This window comes from Gracilinanus agilis, chromosome 2 (genome assembly GCF_016433145.1).
Source record: "Gracilinanus agilis isolate LMUSP501 chromosome 2, AgileGrace, whole genome shotgun sequence".
Lineage (NCBI taxonomy): Eukaryota > Metazoa > Chordata > Mammalia > Didelphimorphia > Didelphidae > Gracilinanus > Gracilinanus agilis.
The window spans coordinates 612,090,438-612,111,615 of NC_058131.1; the positions used below are offsets into that span (position 1 = coordinate 612,090,438).

Genomic DNA, 21,178 nt, shown 5'->3' on the forward strand with positions numbered 1-21,178 from the left:
AGGGCAAAGAACAGATTTTGGAAGAGTAAGACACGGAAAGATGGTCAGATAGAGAAATGTCAGAGTTTTTTTTAATTAAGGAAGCAGAACATTTGTGAGGACTGGTGAGATCCAGAATGTGACAATTCTTGTGTGTAGCTGGGATGGAATAAATAAGTCATGAAGTTTAACAAGACTAAAGAATTACAGGAGTTATAGAAGTTGAGGAGAATCAGTATAGATGCTGAAATCCCCCAGCATAAGGGGAAGAGTTGAAGAGAAGAAAGAGATGGTGAACTGGGTACTGAACTCCTTGAGAAGGAAAAGATAATGTACTAGGAGCCTAAACCCAAGAGCCATCATAATCTAGATTGGATGGAAAATTTGAATTCACTTAACTTCATAGGAGAGGCTGCTTAGTGATCAAAGTAAAGGGAGACTCTGGAATTGGAAGGAGTATTATGATTCCCCCACCAGGATCAATTTATCCAGGGAATTTGAGAAAAGATATAATACTGGAAATGATGGCAAGAATTGCATCAGGGGGAAGTCAGGTCTCAATGAAGACTAGTAGATGGAAGATTATGAAAGAAAGAAGTCTAACACAAAGGGAAGTTTATTCACCAAGGAAGAGGAATTCCAAAGAGCACAGTGGAAGGGATGGGCAAGATCAAATAGGGTTTAGAAGTATAGGGAAGAGAGACTAGGAGGTGGGGGTTGGGAATAGCTTGTGTCTATATAGTGCTAATGACTGAATAATATAGAGATAGGGAAAAAAAACAGGTGGTGAGAAATTGTCAGCCATAGGGAAAATAGTGGGTGGCAGACAAATAATAATGCTCACAGCCTGGAAGGAGTATTGTTGCCAGGGATTGTAGTCACTCTCTTCCATTTCTCTGGATCTGAGTTGCCACTGGCCTTCTTCTCCTACAATATGGCTGTGGGAGGGGCAAGGGTGAACAGTGATGCAGCTGGGTTCCTCTGGTTGGCAGAGTTTGCAGGGCAGTCTATGAACCAACAGTTGCATGACTGGTTATTCTAAAACTCAGAGAGGCTCTGGCAACACGCCCCAGGACTGATGGAAGTTTTGTACAAAGGGTATCTCTCAGATGTCCCAAAGAAGTAAAACTGGAAAAGAACCTACAGACAAGTAGGTGTACTTGTCTGAAACATGATAAGTTGGGTCTGAGGGCCAATCACTATAACTGGTCATGACGCACCCTAAGCTAGAAGGGTCATTATTAAGGACCATCTCCTAAATGAATATGAGAGAGGGAGAAAAGTGAGAAGGGAAGAATTTTAAGAAAGGAGATTCAGCTCCCTTCAATCCAGCCTGTCTGCCACAGTATTTCCCATCATCAGCTGGCATAGGGTAGGAAAGCAGTGCCTGTTACGCATCGTAAATTGTATACAGAGGTGCTATAGAGGCTGCCTGCTGTGTCCCTGCACACAGCTGTCAGAGACCCTTGACAGAAGAGAGGAAAAAAGAAGAGACTACATGTCTGTATGAGTGTATAAGTATGGAGGCCAGATAAACATGAAACTCTGTTGGCCCCTCTAACCTACCCTTCTATCAAAAAAATTTACAACCTCCTCCTCCCTAGAGGAAGAAATGCTTCATTCTATAAAGAATGCCAGCAACAAACTTGTCATACAAATGCAGTTAATAATTCTTATGCTGAGTCCTTCTCTGTACTGGGAAGCCACAAGGTCCCCAGAACCCTAGTGTTGGATATGTAAACTGAGGAGAACATTGTAGGGACAGTGGAAAAGCCATCATTAGGTTGGAAAGGCTTGAGGTGTGGGAGTCTCCTATGAAGGGTTTGTTTCACTATAGGATATACAGGAAAAAGTCCTTCAAGGTTCATTATTTCCAGATTGGTTTATTTTAGCTAGAATCATCCACCTTGAACTTAATTGCTCCCAGGAGATAAACTCCCATGTTCAAAAGCCAAGTCTCCTACCATGAACCTGTTGGCTAGTTTCCCTGTAGAAAGCCCAGGCGGTCCCATCACCACCTCTGGACTCTATTCTAGTTCTCTCATCACATTGTTTGTCAAGTAGGACTCTGATCCAAATGTTTTCTGAGGCCAGTTTCATTGCTCTCAATCCCTTGTTCACACATTTGTGGCTGGGTCCTTTCTGGCAAGCAAGGCATATGAAAAGATGGACACTTTTCTGTAAGGCACAGTCACTGACAGATGAGGACTTATTTGTGCAGAACATCAAGTGAACAGGAGAAGTGCTGAGACACCCAGGATATACTTACAGAGCATGCAGGTAGGGAAAACTTTTCCAAAGATATATTATTAAGAATTATAACTGGTGTACCACCTCATACCTAGCAGATTGGCCAATATAACAGCAAAGGAAAATAATAAATGTTGGAGGGGATGTGGCAAAATTGGGATACTAATGCATCGCTGGTGGAGTTGTGAATTGATCCAACCATTCTGGAAGGCAATTTGGAATTACATGCAAAGGGTTTTAAAAGATTGCCTACCCTTTGATCCAGCAATACTACTGCTGGGTTTGTACCCCAAATAGATAATAAGGAAAAAGGCTTGTACAAAAATATTTATAACCACGCTCTTTGTAGTGACTAAAAATTGGAAAATGGGGGGACGTCCATCAGCCGGGGAATGGCTGAACAAATTGTGGTATCTGATGGTGATGGAATACTATTGTGCTGAAAGGAATGATGAACAGGAGGATTTCTATGTAAACTGGAAAGACCTCCAAGAACTGACAAGGAGAGAAAGGAGCAGAACCAGGAGAACATTGTACACAGAGATGGATACACTATGGCACAATTGAATGTAATGGACTTCTCTACTAGCAGCAATGCAATGATCCAGAACAATTCTGAGGGACTTATGGAAAAGAATGCTATCCACATTCAGAGGAAGAAAAACATATGATTGATCACATGGTTTGATGGGGATATGATTGGGGATTTTGGCTTTAAATGATCACTCTATTGCAAATACTAATAACATGGAAATGGGTTTTGAGCAATGATACATGTAAAACCCAGTGGAATTGCTTGTCAGCTCTGGAAGGGGGAGTGAAGAGGGGAGGGAAAGAACATGAATGGTGTAACCATGGAAAAATATTCTAAAATATTTAATTATTTTAAAAACAAAATAAAACTGGAATTTAAAAAATTTAAATTTTAATTTAAAAAAAAAGAGAATTATGGCTGGTGGTGGAGGTTCCTATACTTAATTACCAGAAATGTGTATCCAAGTCAAATTGATACAAGGTTAGCAACTATTTGTGAGATGGTTGCTAGACTGCTCCATTAATCCATTCCTTCATGTTTGTGGGAGCTTAGAGCTGGACAGCCATCTGCCTCTAATTTAGATATCTTCATCATTATGGGATTCATAACAAAAGAGCCAAGAACAAAATGCTTATCATGAAAATTGGGCAGAGCAACTTCTTCAAGTCTAGGTTGGGATGACTTAAATCACTGAGAGGTTCAAAGCTGTGTCTCGTGGAAGATGTGATGCCCTACACCTGTGTTGGCAAACCCATGGAATGTGTGATTCCAAGCATTCCCCTTCTCCACAGCACCCAAGGGCATTTTTCACATGCCTCTCACCTCTGCCCAGTAGCCCAATGTGAGCACTTCCTACCTTCCCTGTCTGGGATAATGCAGGGGAATCATAGGCAGCTTGAGGGTGCAATTTGGGCACAAGATCTCTAAAAGGTTTGCCAACACTGCCCTAGACCTTAGCCCTGGTTTTCACCTCCGGACATCTGAAAACATATCCCAAAAAATAGTCATATTAAGTCCTTTTATCAGTCTCTACTGTAGGTTGGCAGAGACAAGAGCAGACACAGAAGAGGCTCTTTTGTTAAGAATCCCATAATGATGAAGATATCTAAATTAGAGGCAGATGGCTGTCCAGCTCTAAGCTCCCACAAACGTGAAGGAATGGATTAATGGAGCAGCCTAGCAACCATCTCACAAATAGTTGCTAACCTTGTATCAGAATGTTGCCTCTCAATTTGACTTGGATACACATTTCTGGTAATTAAGAATAGGGACCTCCACCACCAGCCATACTAGATGGAAAGGGATCAGAGTTTCAGAGGTAAAGCAATTATAAACTGAAGAATCAGACTCCTATAGGCTTCAAAAATATAGGTCTCAAATTGGTTTTGTGGGGACTAACTGGAATGACAAGACTATCTGAAACCAAGTGACAATTTTTCCTCCTTAGGAAGAAAAAGCACAAATCTAAAAGGCTATCTACTCTCAGTATTTTCAGTCTTAACTTTCTAAACTACCATATGTTGGTTGTTTGAGAAAGTGATATTTAATTTTTTTTTTTTTAATTTTCAGTTCCACATTCTCTCCCTCCCTCCACTCCTCCTCCAACCCACTGGGAAAACAAGAAATAGGATACACATTATATATACAGAGATACATGTATATAGTTATACAAAATATATTTCTCCATTTTCCATGTTTCCGGGGGGGGGGAATAAAGAAAGGAAAAAACTATGTTTCAATCTGCACTGTGAATCCATCAGTTCCCTACCTGAAGATAGGGATAGCATTTTATATCATGAATCCTTTGGAACTGTGGTGGGCCATGGTATTGATCACAATTACTAATTTGAGAAAGGGATACTTTAAAAGACAGATGCATTATAGATATTTGATAGACCAGAAAAGAATACTCTTTCCTCTTAATCCTAGTTTATTCAGCCCCTTCCCCACCAATACAAAAAGTCCAAAAAGCAAAAGGAAAAACAAATGTCAGTATATGAAATACTCAAATATTCCACTCTAGTTATTTTGAATGATACACAGAGGAAAAAGGTGCAGAACATAAAAAACTAACACAAGTAGTACACTGAAATTAAAACATAAATAAATAACCTCTCTCCTTTAGACTAGATGACTGTTGGAAGTAATGAGATATAAAAAAAGCATAAAGAAATCAAAGTCCTTAAATGGAAAACCACATTCAGGATCAAAGAATAAATTAACAAAAATCATAATTTTTTCTATTTTATCATATATATTGATTTATAATTCTTCTTTTATTTTTAAAAAACATTTTGATTCCTTTGTTGGTACTTTTTTCTTTTTTCTTACATCATTATCATTGCCCAATGAGACACCCATCCCAATAGAAACCTCCCTAATAACAAACATAACTACTCTCCATGTGTGCTTCTATAAATACAGTCACTTAACTTGGGTACCTCAAGCTTAGGAAACCACCAAAATTCAGCTACACGAAAAGGCTACCAATAACTAGCAATCTGAGCCAGAACTATCGTCCATTTCTTCCCCCTGTTCCTCATAGGTCCATTCCATGTCCAACACTCCCAATCCTCTTCCTGTCTTTGTTCACCACCAAAATTCTTCTCTGGGCACCAACTCAGAATTTTTTCCACCCAATACTCCCCATCATCTATTGCTAGCCTGTAGGCACCAAATTCCATTGCTCAAGGCACCATGGTAGGTAAATAACTAACTGGGCAGATTTGTTTTCCAGGAAAGAGCTATCCCTCAATGTTTTATTTCATCTCTTTGGAACACTGGAATAAAGGCCAAAAACATCAAGAGCTAAAGGGGAATGTTAGTGCCAGGGCAAGACACCTGACTATGCCATGCTCATCAAGCACCTGACAAGTAGATAATACAGGGATATGCACACAGCTAGTGATCTCACACATATAAGCACAGTATCAGTAAAGTCTTCTAATACTCAAGAGTACCTTCTCCATTTTCCAAAACTGCTGACAAAAATCACCTAACCTGAACTAACTTTTCTTGAATTACAGGAGCAAACTGATACCCTAAGAGGAAACTCTTAATAATGATAACATTGTTGTCAGATACCAAAAATTTCTATCACAGTTCAATCTATTGAAATATCTTGTTCTCTGTACCTTCAGCTCATCCTCCCCCAATAAAACCCCTTCAACAACTTTACTAGAATAACATGGAGAGAAAGACTTGTGAAATTAGAATTCACCTTCCACAAAGCCAGCACAAGTAGTTATAGGAATTTTTGGGTTGCCAGTTGGCCTATATAGAAAGCTATGCTATAAATGAAGTTACAGGTCTGCTTGTATTTGGTTTCTATGAAGAGATGATCCTTGGGCCACATCTCTGACCTCACAAAGAAGACACCTGTCAAACTTTACCTCCTATCTCACAGAGAAGACAGCTGTTAGATTGATCCATCCCTACCTCCTACCACCCACCTCCTTCCTGTGGACCAAGTTTTCTCCAGGATAGAATACACATATTACACATTAACTCCGACAGGCAACGCAGGCCCCCACCATGCCATACATTGATCCACATAGATGGTACTCATTGTCCACTGTGTACACACACAAAACATGACCAGTTAAAAGAATGGATTTCTGGTGAACATGTATGTCCACACAGCCTCATAAGGGTCTCTTTTACATTGCTGATTTTTTTTTAAGACCAGGTGTTAAGCACTAGTGATTATTCTCCTTCTCTTGCCTGCCTCTTTCCCTCCCTCTGCCCTCCCTCCACAAGCGCTTTCAGGCCACACAATGAGAAGGAGGAGGAGAAACACTTCTATAGACGAAGGCGTTTTGTTGTTTCATCCCTGGGGGGGGGACAGGGGGGGTAGTGGGAGGAGAAGAAGGAGGGAGACCCACAAACAATTTCTAATAAGCAGTTTCTGTCCTCAAAGCTAAAATGATTTTCTTTAATTGCTCAGTGGGAACAGTTTATTGTGGGGGTCTCTTCCCCCCTAAAAGTCTAATTGACTTATTGAAGTTTAACAGGGGCTTTCACCTGGAGAAACTGGCAATTACTCCCCCCCAACCCACACTCATACCTGGGCTCTCTCTACAGGGGGCCTTTGTTCCCCTAAATACAGCACTGACACAAATGTCCCCAGCAGCAGGGGGAACAGAGGGAAGTGGTAATTTTCAGCCCAACGCAATTAGCCAAGGGCCTTTCAGCCTTTTCCGTGAATGGTGGGGAGGCTTTGGCATGTGGGAACGGTGGGCTAGGGTCGGCTCAGTGCGGGGCAAACAAAAGGGGCCTCTGAATTGGGGCTCGTGGTGAGTCAGGCCAGGAGTGGTGGGGGTGGAGGCAGCTAGGGTCTGACCAAGCAAAGGAAGGTGCCACTTACAAAACTGTTTGGCACTAAAAATCTTCACTCTCCCCAATCCCATCTTCCAATTTGAGACTGATGGTCCCAAAAGACTAGGGTGGTAGGGGAAGGACAAGCTCAAGAGGGTTGCCTCATATCTAGCTTGAACCCAAGTCTTGAACTTCTGATGTGAAGAACAAGGGAAAGAGAGGTGATTCAAATAAGAACTGGCCAAAAGGTACAGGCTAAAAGTCCCAGTTAAGCATAGAACTGTATCTGTCTTTCTCTCCCTACAAAGCCAAAGTCTTGGGCTCACATTACATTTTATACTTTTAGACTTACCTTAGAGCCAACAGCTTCTAGGAATGAGATTCTCTTGAGAGATGAAGTGTCAGGCTGAAGTCTCAGGAAAGACAACCTAACCTCTGTTACAACCACTTCTGCTGATATCCATACTGTCCAATAAGGAGATAATGGACTAATAAAGAGAAGCCTTACGGAAGAAATAGCTAAAAGCAGCACTCCCCAGGTGCTGTCAGCTGTGAGATATAACAAAGAAAGAACACTGTTTTTGGTCAGAAGAGTACACACCAAGCTAGGGGACAGCTCATTTCTGACTGTTTTTGGATTTCTTCTTACACAGTCCTAGTAGAAGTTTTATTCCAGACTTGTTTCATAGGAATACAGGAAATAAAAGGACTACCTAAGATAACAATGTGGCATGGCAGAAGAAGAAACAAACCTAGAGTCAAAGAACAGGAATCCTTATCCCCACTTTACCACTATCTCAATGCCCAAATTGGGGCACATAACTTAATTTCTCTGGACCTTGGTTTTCTGACCTGCAAATGAGGGTGTTGGATTAAATTACTTCTAAAGTATCCTTGAGTTCAATTAAGCTAGAACTATGACTGTACAAATGAGGAAGAGAGAAGCTGGTGGAGTAGCAAGAAGTACAGTGAGCTTCCCTTAGCTCCATACAAATCTAGAGAATATGCCAGAGTCTTTATCAGGAAATCAAAACCGAAGGACAAATAACACTAAGACATTTTTCTGGCACAGGGAAACAGGCAGAGCAGCGTGTAGACACCAGAATGAGGTCTGGCCAGGGCAGGAACATGCTCTAAAGGAGCATTCCAGCACACTGAGAGGCTGAGCACCACGGCAAGAAGAGGTCCCAGATCCAGCACAGAGGAGCTCACACTCATGTAGGTGGAAGGAACAGGGGCCAAATGGCACTTTTGTTGTACATTATCCAGGTCTGGGTTGAGATCCAGGGAGTTCTGAGTGGGGAGCTCTGGGAAGCCAAATAAGAGCAAAGCAATTTCTGCCCTCAAGAAGTCTATATTCTAATGGGAAGACAGACACATAAAAGAGAGCTAAAGGAGCTAGGGGTAGGGAGATTGGAAGTATCTAGCTCAGAAACATAGTAGAAAATGTCCAGGGAGGAATGAAGATATGATTAGCATGGGTCTCTTCCTTAAAACAGAGATTCCAAGAGGAACCAGGCAATCAGCAAGAGAGGCTTGAAAGACATGGGTAATTCCAATGCAGAAGTAGTCAAGGGTGGAGTGATCTTCCAGGGTGAAAAGATTTTTATGGCATGGTAGAGAAAGTGCTATGAAGAGGAGTTGGCAATGTAGCCTGAGAGGAATGAAGTCCTAACTTTATTCAAAGCAGTGGCTACCTCCTTAAAACAGAGGTTGAAGGCCTAAGACTGTGTACTGAACAAAGAGCAAGTTCAGAAGCCAGAAGCAGCTGTGTGGCTCAGACTTCAGGAGTGGAACAGAGTCTTAGCTCCAGCTTTTGGTCTAGTATGAAACCTACAGGGGAATCATTCTTGAGAGGCAGAATTCAGGACCAAAAGGAAGCCAAAAGTTCCGTCATGCTGAATCAGTAGAACTTTCCAGCCAGCTGACAGTGGCTAAGTTCAACAGGAATCTACTGAAACTTCAAATAAGGTAAGCCCATAGGCCTGTTTTTCAGACCTAAACCTAGGCGAGGAATTTATAAAGCCCAGACCAAGAGGGCAACAGCAGCAACAGGACCAGCTTAGACATTCCCTCCAATAGTAGGCCAGAAGAATGAGCAAACAAAAAAAAATAATCTTTGTTATGGCGATAGATACAATCAAGAGACAAACCCAGAAGAGAAAAAATGACTCCAGAACATCTATAAGCAAAGCCTCCAAGAAAAACACAACTTGGACATAAATTCAAACTAGGATTCCTAGAAAAGAGAAGCAAAAGTTTTGAAAATTAGTTTTAAATGCTTTTATAAATGAAATCAGAATACTAGAAGAAAAAATTTGGAGAAAAAAATAAGAGCTATGGAAGTACAAATTAGAAAGGGAATTAATTAATAGCTTGGAACATGAGGTATAAGACTTTGCCCAAGCAACAAACTCTTTGAAAATTAGAATGGACCAAACAGAAGCTGCTAAGAGACAAGAAATATTGAAACAAAATCAAATGACTGAAAAAAATTAAAGAAAATATAAGGTATCACATAGTAAAAACAAATAACCTAGAAAACAGATCAAGACAAATTGAGAATTACTGAAATCTGAAAGCCATGACCAAAAAAAAAAAATACCTTGATATTATGTTTCAAGAAATGATAAAAGAAAACTGCCCAAATCTCTTAGAACCAAAGGGCAAAGTGGGAGCTAAGGGAGGGGAGAAAAGAGAGTAAGAACAAAGGACAATACCTCTATATCTTCATCTTTCTGCACACGCATAGACACATATATATGAGCACATACACCAACAGTGCTGCTAACAACCTGGAGACACCTACAAAGAAGCTAAAAAGAAGGTCTGCAAAATCATATGGCTAAGCTCTCCAACCAAAACCTGTCTTGTGTTTTCCTACACAAAGACTGTTACTTCTCACAGTGCAATTTGTCTCCTACCCTTTACTAACCACCAACCCTCCCCCAAACCCATTTTAATTATTTCACCAGAATAACAAGAAGCTGGGGCAACTAGGTAGCACAGTAGAGAGAGTGCCAGGCTTAGAGTCAGCCCTGATGCTAAATCAAGCTTCAAACACTTACTACCTGTATGAAACTGGGCAAGTCATTTAAACCTGGTTGCTTCAGTTTCCTCATCTGTAAAATGTGCTGGAGAAGGAAAAGGGGAAGGAAACTACTCTAGTACCTCTGCTTAGAATCCCCAAAATGGGGTCATGAAGAGTCAGACACAACAGAAAAACGACTGAATGATGGAGAGTGGGGGGAGGGGAGAAGTTTCCATTCTACAAGAGACACTGAAGATCTTAGGTTTATTATTTCTCCAGAATAAGATTTAGTGCTTCCCCTTTCCACTATAGACCAGGAGTGGAAGTAGGCAGAGATACCAATTTTTATTAATTTATTCAAGGTTGCAGATTGGTTTAGTAGGGAAGTGGTTGCAGTCAAGAGATCTAAAGTCCCAACTAAGACACTAGCTATGCAACTCTCAGCAAGTTATTTGGTCTTTGTGCCTTAGTTTTATCACCTGTAAAATGGGGCTAATGATACACTAACTCATGAAGGTTTTTTTTTTCTTTCCTTCCTTCCTTCCTTCCTTCCTTCCTTCCTTCCTTCCTTCCTTCCTTCCTTCCTTCCTTCTCTCTCTCTCTCTTTCTTTCTTTTAAAAAAAGTGGTTGGTGGGGGCAGCTGGGTAGCTCAGTGGATTGAGAGCCAGGCCTAGAGATGGGAGGNAAAAAAAAAAAAAAAAGTGGTTAGAGGCCATTTGAACCTAGTACCTCCCATCTCCAGACCTGGCTCTCTATCCACTGAGCCACCTAGCTGCCCCCTCATAGAGATGTTTCAAGAGAATTGCTTTGTAAACATTAAAGTATTACATAAATGTCATTACAAATATAATTTATTATTGTTAATTATTCATTCATTCAATAGGCAAATAACTCATAAAATGGTCTCAGCTTTGAGTTTATCTACCCTAAGAAAAATGGTAAAAAGGCAGAGGGGCATGGAGAGAACACTAAAAATGTCCTAAGAATTTAGTGCCCTCATCTGTAAAATAACTAGATTAGAGGATCTCTAAGTTCCCTTTGAAATCCTAATTGCATGGCTATTAATAAGTATATAGCCATATCTGCCAAAATAATCTTCCTAAGGCTCTAGTATTAGGAAGGCTTCTCATGTCTGACCATGACACTCAGGGTCAAAAAAATTCAAGGGCTTCCTATTGCCTCTGGGATAAAATACAAATATTATATCCTGGCACTAAAGGCTGTCCACAACCTGGTTCCCACCTACCTTTCCAACCTTGTTTCATACTGCTTGCCTTCAAAAAACTAGTTTGAACAAACCAGTACTATCAGTTAGCTCTTCCCTAAACAAAATGCTCCAACACCTTCCTCTCCCCAAGAGCCCTCTTTGTTGCCTCTAAGAATACTTGTCTTCCTTCAAGATCAGCTCAGGTGCCATGTCTTCTGCTCTCTGTTGTAGGTGTTCTCCTCTCTTTCCTCAAATTTTCCTGATACTACACTTACCTGTGTAGATTCTGTATGTTTTCATTACAATGCAAGCTTGAGAGAAGGGAGTATTTCTTTTCAGGCTTTGTATCTACAGTGCTAAAAAACTAAAAACCAATTCAAGGAAATCAACAAATTAGAATTTCAAGGAACAAAGAAATCATGGACTGTGGTTATCCAAAGAAGACTTCATGGATGTGATAGCATCTCCAGAGTTGGGTACTGATGCTAATTTGCATGAGCAAAAGTTCTAAAGCAGCAATGAGTGTAGCAGCTAAAGGGGACAGTGAGGAAATGGGCCTGATTGGAGTTTGAGGAATTTGACTGGGAGTTTTACAATGAAAGAACAATAGATTTGGAGTGATGAGACTAGGTTAAAATTTCAATTCTACCATTTACTAGCTGTGTTACTCTTGGCTAGTCACTTTACCTCTTGGAATATGTCACATTATCTTTAAGACTAGTTAGAATTCCATGTTGGGAAGAAAGGAGAAATAGAGTTGAAGAGGAGGTCTGGGGACATATTATGGAGGGTTTTTTATAACAGAGTTTTGAATTTCATCTAGCAACAGGATGATATCCTAGGTTTTTTAATAGAAAAATGACAAATAAAATTTTAAGGTTATAACAAGAGTACTCCTTCAATATCAAGAAGCAGGGAATGTAATGAAGACACAAGCTTACTTAGCCCATCTTGGACCACACTGACAATAGAGCTACTGACCAGTTGTAGGTATGATGGAGAATTGTGTCACAGAGTAAATTCCATTTGGCCAAAAGATCCTGAGCCAGCTGGCTGCTGCCAGGGGTTCATAGAGCACTGGATTTAACTTGAGTTCTAACAAGGCCCTTGTAGCCCAGTTTGCTCAACTCTCTCTCTACTTGCTGTCCCTCCCATTCACTCTGCTTATTGAAACTACATAAAACACCTTTGCCAGAAATCTCAAGATTGGCCAGGGGGGTTGGGGAGGGGAGGGGGTGCACAGGTGGTTCTCAGAGGAGATCCCTGGGCTCCTGAAAGCATTTCCCCCTGCTAGCCCAACAAAGCTGGGGCTTGTTGCTGGTCAGGGCTCATTTGTTTGCTCAGGCCCAGGGAGAGGGGCAGTCAGGGGAATGCTGGCCAGTTTACACTTCTGACGGTGGCTAGCTCTTTTGCTGAGGTTCTCACCATTTGGATCAGCAGCCTAACGTCAGCTGAAGAAAGTACCTTTTTCACAATCTACCCAAAAAAGCCATGGGGAAAAGAAGGAAGAAAACTACAAGGGTTTTGTTTATTTCCAAATTTGATTTGAGGATGTCTGGATGGTTTTAAAAGAATTACAAAAGGAAGTTGTTTTTGAAATTCAATTCATTTAAAGTAGGATCTGAACTTTAATCAGTAGACAGTGATCTCACTATATCTATCAAAGGGCATACCATTTGGGACCTAAAGCCTAAGGTGGTGACAGTTTTTGTGTCTGAAGGCACAAGACCAAAAATTTTCAACCAGAGGATGAGGCAGAAAAGCACATATGATTCATCCCATGTTGTCTTAGAATTACCTTTAAAATGGTAGGGTAGGAAATGTACTTCAACAATGAATCATCTTCAACCCTATTTCAGTTATCTATAGATCTCCTGGCCTCCAAGCCATCTAGTTTGCATCAAGTACAGTGGAAAGAACAATAGATTTGGAGCAATAAGACTAGGTTCAAATTTCAATTCTACCACTTACTAGCTGGGTCACTCTGGGCAAGTCACTTTACCTCTTAGGACATGTTACCTTACCTTTAAAACAAAAGAGCTGAATTAACAGACCCCTAAGTTCCTTGACAGTTCTGAAGTTCCTATGATAAGGTAGGACTGGAGAACTAGGAATGTAAGAGCCAACTTATCCTGTCAAATGGAAAGAACTATCACTCCTACCTTCCTGAGCTTGTGCTCCTACAAATGCCCCCGCATTATTGGGTGAATCCCCAGACTCCTTGGACTCTCTCATTATTTCTAGGACAGAAGTTCCCATACCTCCAAGTTCAGCCTGCTTCTTGAAGCTTTGGCTAGGTAATTGGTGTCTAAACTATGAGTGAGTTTGATCTCAGTCATACCTTACTGGAATATATCACCCCTTGGTTACCTTATTAGCTTCTAGTGGTCCAACTGTCTCTATGCAGATGACCCTTAATTCTCTATGTTCAGCTTTAAGCTCTCCCTAGAATTCCAGTCCTGTATTACCAGCCATTTGCTGCACATCTCTACCTGAATGATGATAGGCATCTCAAAAGAATATACAAACACAGAGGAAGTAGAGGGAGCAGGCATTCAATGAATTTCATTCTTCTCTGAAAAGACAAAAGAGGATTGAAAACACACACAAAGAAAAAAAACTGATGCAGAAATATATCAGAACAACAGGGAAACAAATCAGGATTACGTAGAGGGTAATTAAGAGGAGAGATAATACTGGGGAAGGAATGGTAAGAAATAAAACTAACTTTTTTTTTTTAAACTCTTACCTTCCAGTGCTAGGCAATGGGGGTTAATTTACTTGTCCTGGGTCACATAGCTAGGAAGTATCAGGCCAGATTTGAACCCAGGTTCTCCCTTCTCTATGCCTGGCTCTCAATACACTCAGCCAGCTAGCTGCCCCCAAAACTAACTTCTGATGTGGAAGGGGGAATCATTTGGAGAGTACTAGCGTCTAAGGGGCTGCCTTAGAGTATCTCTTAGACATTGCTAAATGATTTCAAAGAATCCTGGATAATAAGAATTGATGCAGAGTTAAGTAAGAAGAAAAATTTATACAAGGATAACATTGTAAAGAAAAACCATTTCCAAAGACTTAAAAACTGATCAATGGAATAACCAACCATTTATCAAGGAACCTATGAGAAAGCATGTTACCTATATCCTGATAGGTAATAGATGCAAATTATGAAATAGACATTTTTGGACATGGCCACTGTGTAGATTACTTTTGCTTGACTATGCTTGTTAACAAGAATTTTTTTCCTGAAGTTTTTTAAATGGAGGAAGAAAATTGAGGAGGAATGCAAAAAAAAAAAGGGGGGGGAGGCCACTGTAATATTTTTTAAAAGAATAGGAGAGATTTGAAAAATGTTAAGAAGTACAGCTAAGAAGGGCAATTTTGAAAGTAGCATGTTTCTTTCTAAAAAGCAAGCAGTATGAAATAGATATTCATGGTTTCATAAAAAAAAAATTCTTTTTTTCTGTTCTGCTCTATACTTGGAAATGTTCTTATTTAGTGTCTAAGTCCAGGATAAAAAATGCGCTGTTTTTTAAAGACCCGGGTATTAAAAAAAATCAATAACATTGCTTAAATCCACTGAATGGAATGGGGGGGAGTTACCATCTGACAGTCATTTCTTTTTCTTTTTTTAAATTTTATTTAATTAATTGACTTAGAATATTTTTCCCTGGGGGGCAGCAGGGTAGCTCAGTGGATTGAGAGCCAGGCCTAGAGACAGGAGGTCCTAGGTTCAAATCCAGCCTCAGACACTTCCCAGCTGTGTGACCCTGGGCAAGTCACTTGACCCCCATTGCCTACCCTTGCCAATCTTCCACCTATAAGTCAATACACAGAAGTTAAGGGTTTAAAATTAAAAAAAAAAAAAAAAAAAAAAAAAAAAAAAAAAAAAAAAAAAGAATATTTTTCCCTGGTTACATGATTCATGTTCTTTCCCTCTCCTCCTCCCATAGCATTCCACTGGGTTTTAAATGTGTCATTAATCAAGACCTATTTCCTTATTATTAATATTTGTACTAGAGTGACTGTTTAGAGTCTATATCCCCAATCATATCCCCATCGACCTGTGTGATCAAGCAGTTGTTTTTCTTCTGTGTTTCTACTCCTACAGTTCTTCCTCTGAATGTGGATAGTGCTCTTTCTCATAAATCCCTCAGAATTGTCCTGGATCATTATATTGCTACCAGTAGAGAAGTCCATTACATTCAATTGTGCCACAGTGTATCTGTCTCTGTGTATAAGGGTCTCTTGGTTCTGCTCCTTTCACTCTGCATCAATTCCTGGAGGTCATTCCAGTTCACATGGAATTCCTCCAGTTCATTATTCCTTACAGCAAAATAATATTCCATCACCAACAGATACCACAATTTGTTCAGCCATTCCCCAATTGAAGGGCATCCCCTCATTTTCCAATTTTTGGCCACCACAAAGAGCGCAGTTATAAATATTTTTGTACAAGTCTTTTTCCTTATGATCTCTTTGGGGTATAAACCCAGCAGTGGTATGGCTGGATCAAAGGGCAGATAGTCTTTTAAAGCCTTTAGGGCATAATTCCAAATTGCTTTTTAGAATGGTTGGATGAATTCACAACTCCACCAGCAATGCATTAATGTTCCAATTTTGCCACATCCCCTCCAACATTTATTACTTTCCTTTGCTGTCATGTTATTGGCAGACATTTCTTTACCTCTTAACCTTATGGACCCCTTTCTGTCACCAAAAGCTGTAATACTAGAGTGGAGAGAACTAGCCAAGGTCCTGCATTTGTGAGGTACACATGGGATTTGAAAATAATGTAAGATATGCTGTCATCACACTTTCCATCAGAACTTTGGCACTGATGATACTCTGTCAGAAGATAATGGGGGGCTCTCTCATTTCTTAGGATGGTCCAAATGGGAAAAGTTTGAGGCATATTTTATAGAGCTTAGGGATCTGGGCAAATAAAGAGAGAGAGAGATTAATAGGCCACATGGATTGCCTAGTGGCCTTCTCTAGAGTGTATTCCTCCTCATCTGTCCTGGAGGGCAAGTTCTAACTCAAATTTATGTAATATGCATGTTTTTAAAATACTGATAATTAAATAATTAATTAAATTTAATTTTTTTTAAATTGTGAGTTCAAAATTCTTCACCCTCCCAACCACTGAGATGGTAAGAAATGTGATATCAAGTTCAGCATACATGTGAAATCATGCAAAATATATTTCCCAATTAGTCATGTTTCAAAAAAAAAAATTAATTAATTGTATTTCAATCTATATGCAGCCTCCATTAGTTCTTTCTCTCATAAGTCCTTCAAAATTATCTTGGATCATTGTATTGACCAGAATAGCCAAGTGACTTGCAGTAAGTTGATCACTGTATAAAATTACTATTACTGTGTACAATGTTCTCAGTCATACATACTTTCAAAGATTAAAATTTCATGAAGGCTTCTGGGACACCCTGTATATCTAATAATCATTGGAACTTCTGATATCAATACAGGGCTTTTCCAGTTATCAGAACTCTCTTGTACTGAAGAAGGAATGGTGTGGACAGCAAAGTGGCTCAGTAGATAGAAAGTTAGGACTGGAGAAGGGAAATCCTGGTTTCAAATCTAGCCTCAAATACTTTCTAGCTGTGTAACCTGGGTAAGTCAATTAACCCCATTGCCTGGCCTTTCCCACTCTTCTGCCTTAGAATAGATTCTGAGATGGAAGGTAGGGTTTAAAAAAAAAAAAAGGTACAGGGAAGGGAATGAGACTCCTTTCTCTTTGGGATGATAATAACAGTGATCCCTACAATTGAGGGCAGCACAAATCTGTGCTAGGCCTTATGTGGAATATTAAAAAAGAATAAAGTATCTTTCAAGGAACACTCAGCTTAGATAACAGAAGATGTAGAGGAAGCCAATCTGAAGTAGCCTGATATGGTTCAATTTTCTCCTTACTTGGCTCTGGGTAAGGATACAAGAAAGGGGCTAATAGACATTTGAGGGTTTTTGTGAAATAGAAAGTCAAAATTGGGTGAAATTATCCTCTACCTTTACTGGAGCCTCCTTAGCACTAGTTGGAGGATGCAATTTGAGGTCGTGGGGTTCTTGAAAAGATCAACTTCAAATTCTTAGAAGCAAAGGCTTCCTTCTCATTGTGTGTGAAAATCATATTTCAGAAAGTAATTAATTTTCCATGGCCCAACCACTGTAAGAAGGGATGACCTCACAAAGAGAGAGAAGTTCTCTTCACTTTTGTTGTGAATATCCCTTAGCCATCTTCCTTCAACCTCCCAAATCTATTACAAGTATGTTATAAGATCTAAGAGAGAAATTAAATGAACCCAAAGTCTTATGTATGCAGCACAAGATCCTTCTCCCTAACTCATTGTTCCGCAATATTAAGCTTTTCCTTATTTGAGGAAAGACCACCACTACGTCTACCTCCAGCAAAAAACATATCCTTTTTTTCTTTATATTTTCTTAAGCACCCATCTCACTTAGTTCCTCCCTGCCCAATTCCCTGTCTTTGGCGGCACTACAAAAGATAGAAAGACAAAAAAAGCTCATGGGTTGGCTGAGGGCAGGTTAGAGAGTTAGGATTAGAAAGGTTACAGGGAATATTGGCTCTCCCCCATGGGTGTCTCACCAGGACCCAGCATGAAGGGCACAGACAGATCATAACCTTTAAATGCAAACTTGATGGAGAAGAGAGATGAAAGCATTGAAACAAATTAGATACGTCTATAGGGGGTGCTGAACTGGAGAAAATTAGCATTTCTTACTAATTGGAGTGCAGGGCATTTCATTACAAAGTTTCATTACAAGGGGAAGAGTGCAAAAACCTCTGGGGAATTTCATCAGCTGGCTTTTTTCCTTTAAAAGTAAAATGTAAAAAGACAAGAAAAGAAAAGGGGGGACTGAATTTTGGAAAAGAGGAGGAGAGAGGAAAGAAGTATAATCATGTCTGAGTTTTTGTAGTTTCCAAAAATTCTGCATGTTCAAGGACTAAAGTAGAGATTGGGATGAAAGGAAATGCCAGTGAAGGACAGAGAGATTGAAGGCACAAGGGAGGGGGCCTTTATTTATTTAAGGAGAGAGCTGGTCAGATGAAGACAACAGAAAGGAGAGGGAGACCATACAACAACATAGTTGTAACAAGTCTTCTAGAGAGGTACCAATCAGCACCCATGACAGGACTAAAGGTTTGTGGCCCATATAGAAGAATGGAGTCATATGCATCTAGAATTATGGGAGTTAAACTTATAGAATACTTTGCCTTTCCTCATGGGAAAATTACTGTACCTTGAAAACGTGGGAACTGAGAAAACTCTTACTGAAGTGGTTCTAAAAAGAAGATATTTATGCAAGAGCTCTCTAATAAATAGCTTCCCTGATAGTCATGGTTCACACAGAACTGAGAGGAAAATAATACTTGAAGAGTCAGATTTTATTACGATACCATTTTTGTTAGCAAATAGTTTCTTCCTAATACTGGGGTCCCCCATACATTTGGGGGCTGAATCCTGAGTGACTAACATTATCAAAAAGAATGTCTGGAATATAAACTTTTATTATTTCTCCACCAAATGCCCAGATCTTCTCCTCAATCATTAAATCTATATGCAGAAGAGAGTCTTCTTGTGGTTGGTGGGGATTCAAAATGACCTGGAGTTGTTTTGTTGGCTGGAAGAACCAGGCCACTAATGGAGGGAGAAAGGCATTTTCTCTGGGGAGAAGAAGCTATGACAAGCTGATGGATGAGCCTAGAAACTTACTAGAGTGGGTGCCTTAAGAAATTCCAGCAGTTCATTTCCAAGTCCCTCTTCTACCCATTCTCCCTCCTCATAAAATGAAGTGGGGGAAATCACTCTACTCCCCCTAAATAAAAGGGAAGAAATATGGTGATCACAGAGAGCAATCAAAAGATCATGAAAATTAATACAACAACAGCCAGTATTGCTACTTTTATTTGCAGATACTGGGCCCTCATTTCTTCTTCACCCTAGCTGAACTTGTGAATGTATGTATTTTACATAAATATAGGTACCTATGTATGAATATGTCTAACGACCAGATTTTCTGTCTCTATATGTCTCTTTGCCGGTCATGTTGATAATAAGTAGCAGAGACAGAACTAAAATCCCAGTCCTAATCTTTCTTCCATAGATCATCACTCATGTCCTACATTCTTATATAAGCATCTCTTAAGACTCTGTCCTGCATCCTATTACCTTTTTTCTATATATTCTCTCTCAGTGCTCTTATTAGCTTCCATGGGTTTAATTATCACTTCTATGCATGACTCTCAAATCGATATATCTAATCTCAATCTCTCCCTAAAACTCTCCTTCTACATTACCAGTTTTGTTGTGCATAAATAGGTGGCAGATTGGTAATAAGAAAGGGCTGCTAAGCCTCACTTGGGCTCTGTTGGCTGAGTCTGCCAAGCTGGCTCTGAATCCTCAGATGATAGATGGATCTGGGCTAGTGAGTGATGTTTGCCTAGGTGGTTACCCAATGTGCTAGTAACCCCAGGACTTATGAAGTTTAGCTCAGCTTAGCCTCTGCCTCTACAACAGTGCCCAAGCCAAAGAACCTAATGGGAGTTGTATATGTGTATAACAACTCCTTTAGCCCCTGGCTAGGGGTTGGATTCCATGGTAAAAGGTTGGTTTGGGCTAGTGTTGATGTGCTAAATGGATAACGAATTTTCGGACTGAGGTTTGATAAATCCCTTTCCCTACAGGTGTAGATGTTTACTGATTAGGAAAGGAATATCAATCTTCTTTGAACTGCATTTATTTGCTTATCTAAAGGGTTAGGAATAAGGAATAAGGATAGAGATTTTGGGGAATACTAGCTAATCTAATTGAATAAAGGTGATCTAAATCAAATGGATGATGAGTTGATAATAGGCTGGAGTTTCTTCTCCCCCTCTCAATCCCCAGCTTGACTGGGCCGTGGTACAAACCAAAGGATAGGGAAGGCTGATGGTGTTCTTCTTATTAACTGAGGTGTTGTTTTCTCTTAGCTCTATTAGTAGCAGGTAGAATAATTTCCTATGACACTCAGGTATGGATACTGGATTGCAGGTCTATGGCCTACCCTCCCTTCAACCACCCTCCTCCCAGGATTCTCAAATCTGAAACCAAGTATGCTATAGTCCCAGGGTATTTATAGGGGTGGTTCCAACTATCTTTTGGTCCTGGCTCACGCCACCTGGGCACATTCCAAAGTCTTTAACTGAAGCTCCTGTCACTCAAGATGTCCTCCATTTTTGTTCCAGAAGTTCCTTATTACAGTTGCTTGCTGAATATCTCTACCTGAATGCCTACAGGCATCTCAAAAGTCAACATGTCCAACATGGAACTCATTATTTCCCATCTTCCTCCCCAAACCTGCCTCTTCTGCTAACTTTCCTCCTTTTATTGAGGATACCGCTATCCTTTCAATCACTGAAGTTCACAACCCCAGAGACATCATTTATTCTTTCTTCCCCTCAGACCCTATTCCAAATCAATTGCCAAGTCTTGCCAATTTTACAGCCTCTTTTGCATCAAGTTCCTTCTTTCCTTCACACAGCCACCACTAATACTTCAGGCCTTCATTACTTCTTGCCTAGAGTAGTACAACTGCCTCCTAATTGATCTTCCTGCTTCCAATCTCTTCTCTTCTTTAATTCATCCTCCAAATGGCTACAAAAATGTTCTTCCTCAAATCCAGGTCTGATCACACCACTTCCTGCTCAAGCATCTTCAGTGGGTACCTTTTTTCTCTAGGATTCTCAGCTTCAGATTCTAGCCTGCCTTTCTAAACAGTTTACATTATTCCCCTTTACATACTAAGTTCACTCCAAATTGTTATGTTTGATATATCTCAT

At 40.1% G+C, this 21,178-nt stretch overlaps 1 protein-coding gene across 1 annotated transcript in view; it reads right to left on the reverse strand.

Annotated features, from left to right (window-relative positions):
• Positions 1-21,178, reverse strand: part of FBXW4 (F-box and WD repeat domain containing 4) — a 127,117-nt gene that overhangs the window by 38,529 nt on the left and 67,410 nt on the right. The window lies entirely within an intron of this gene.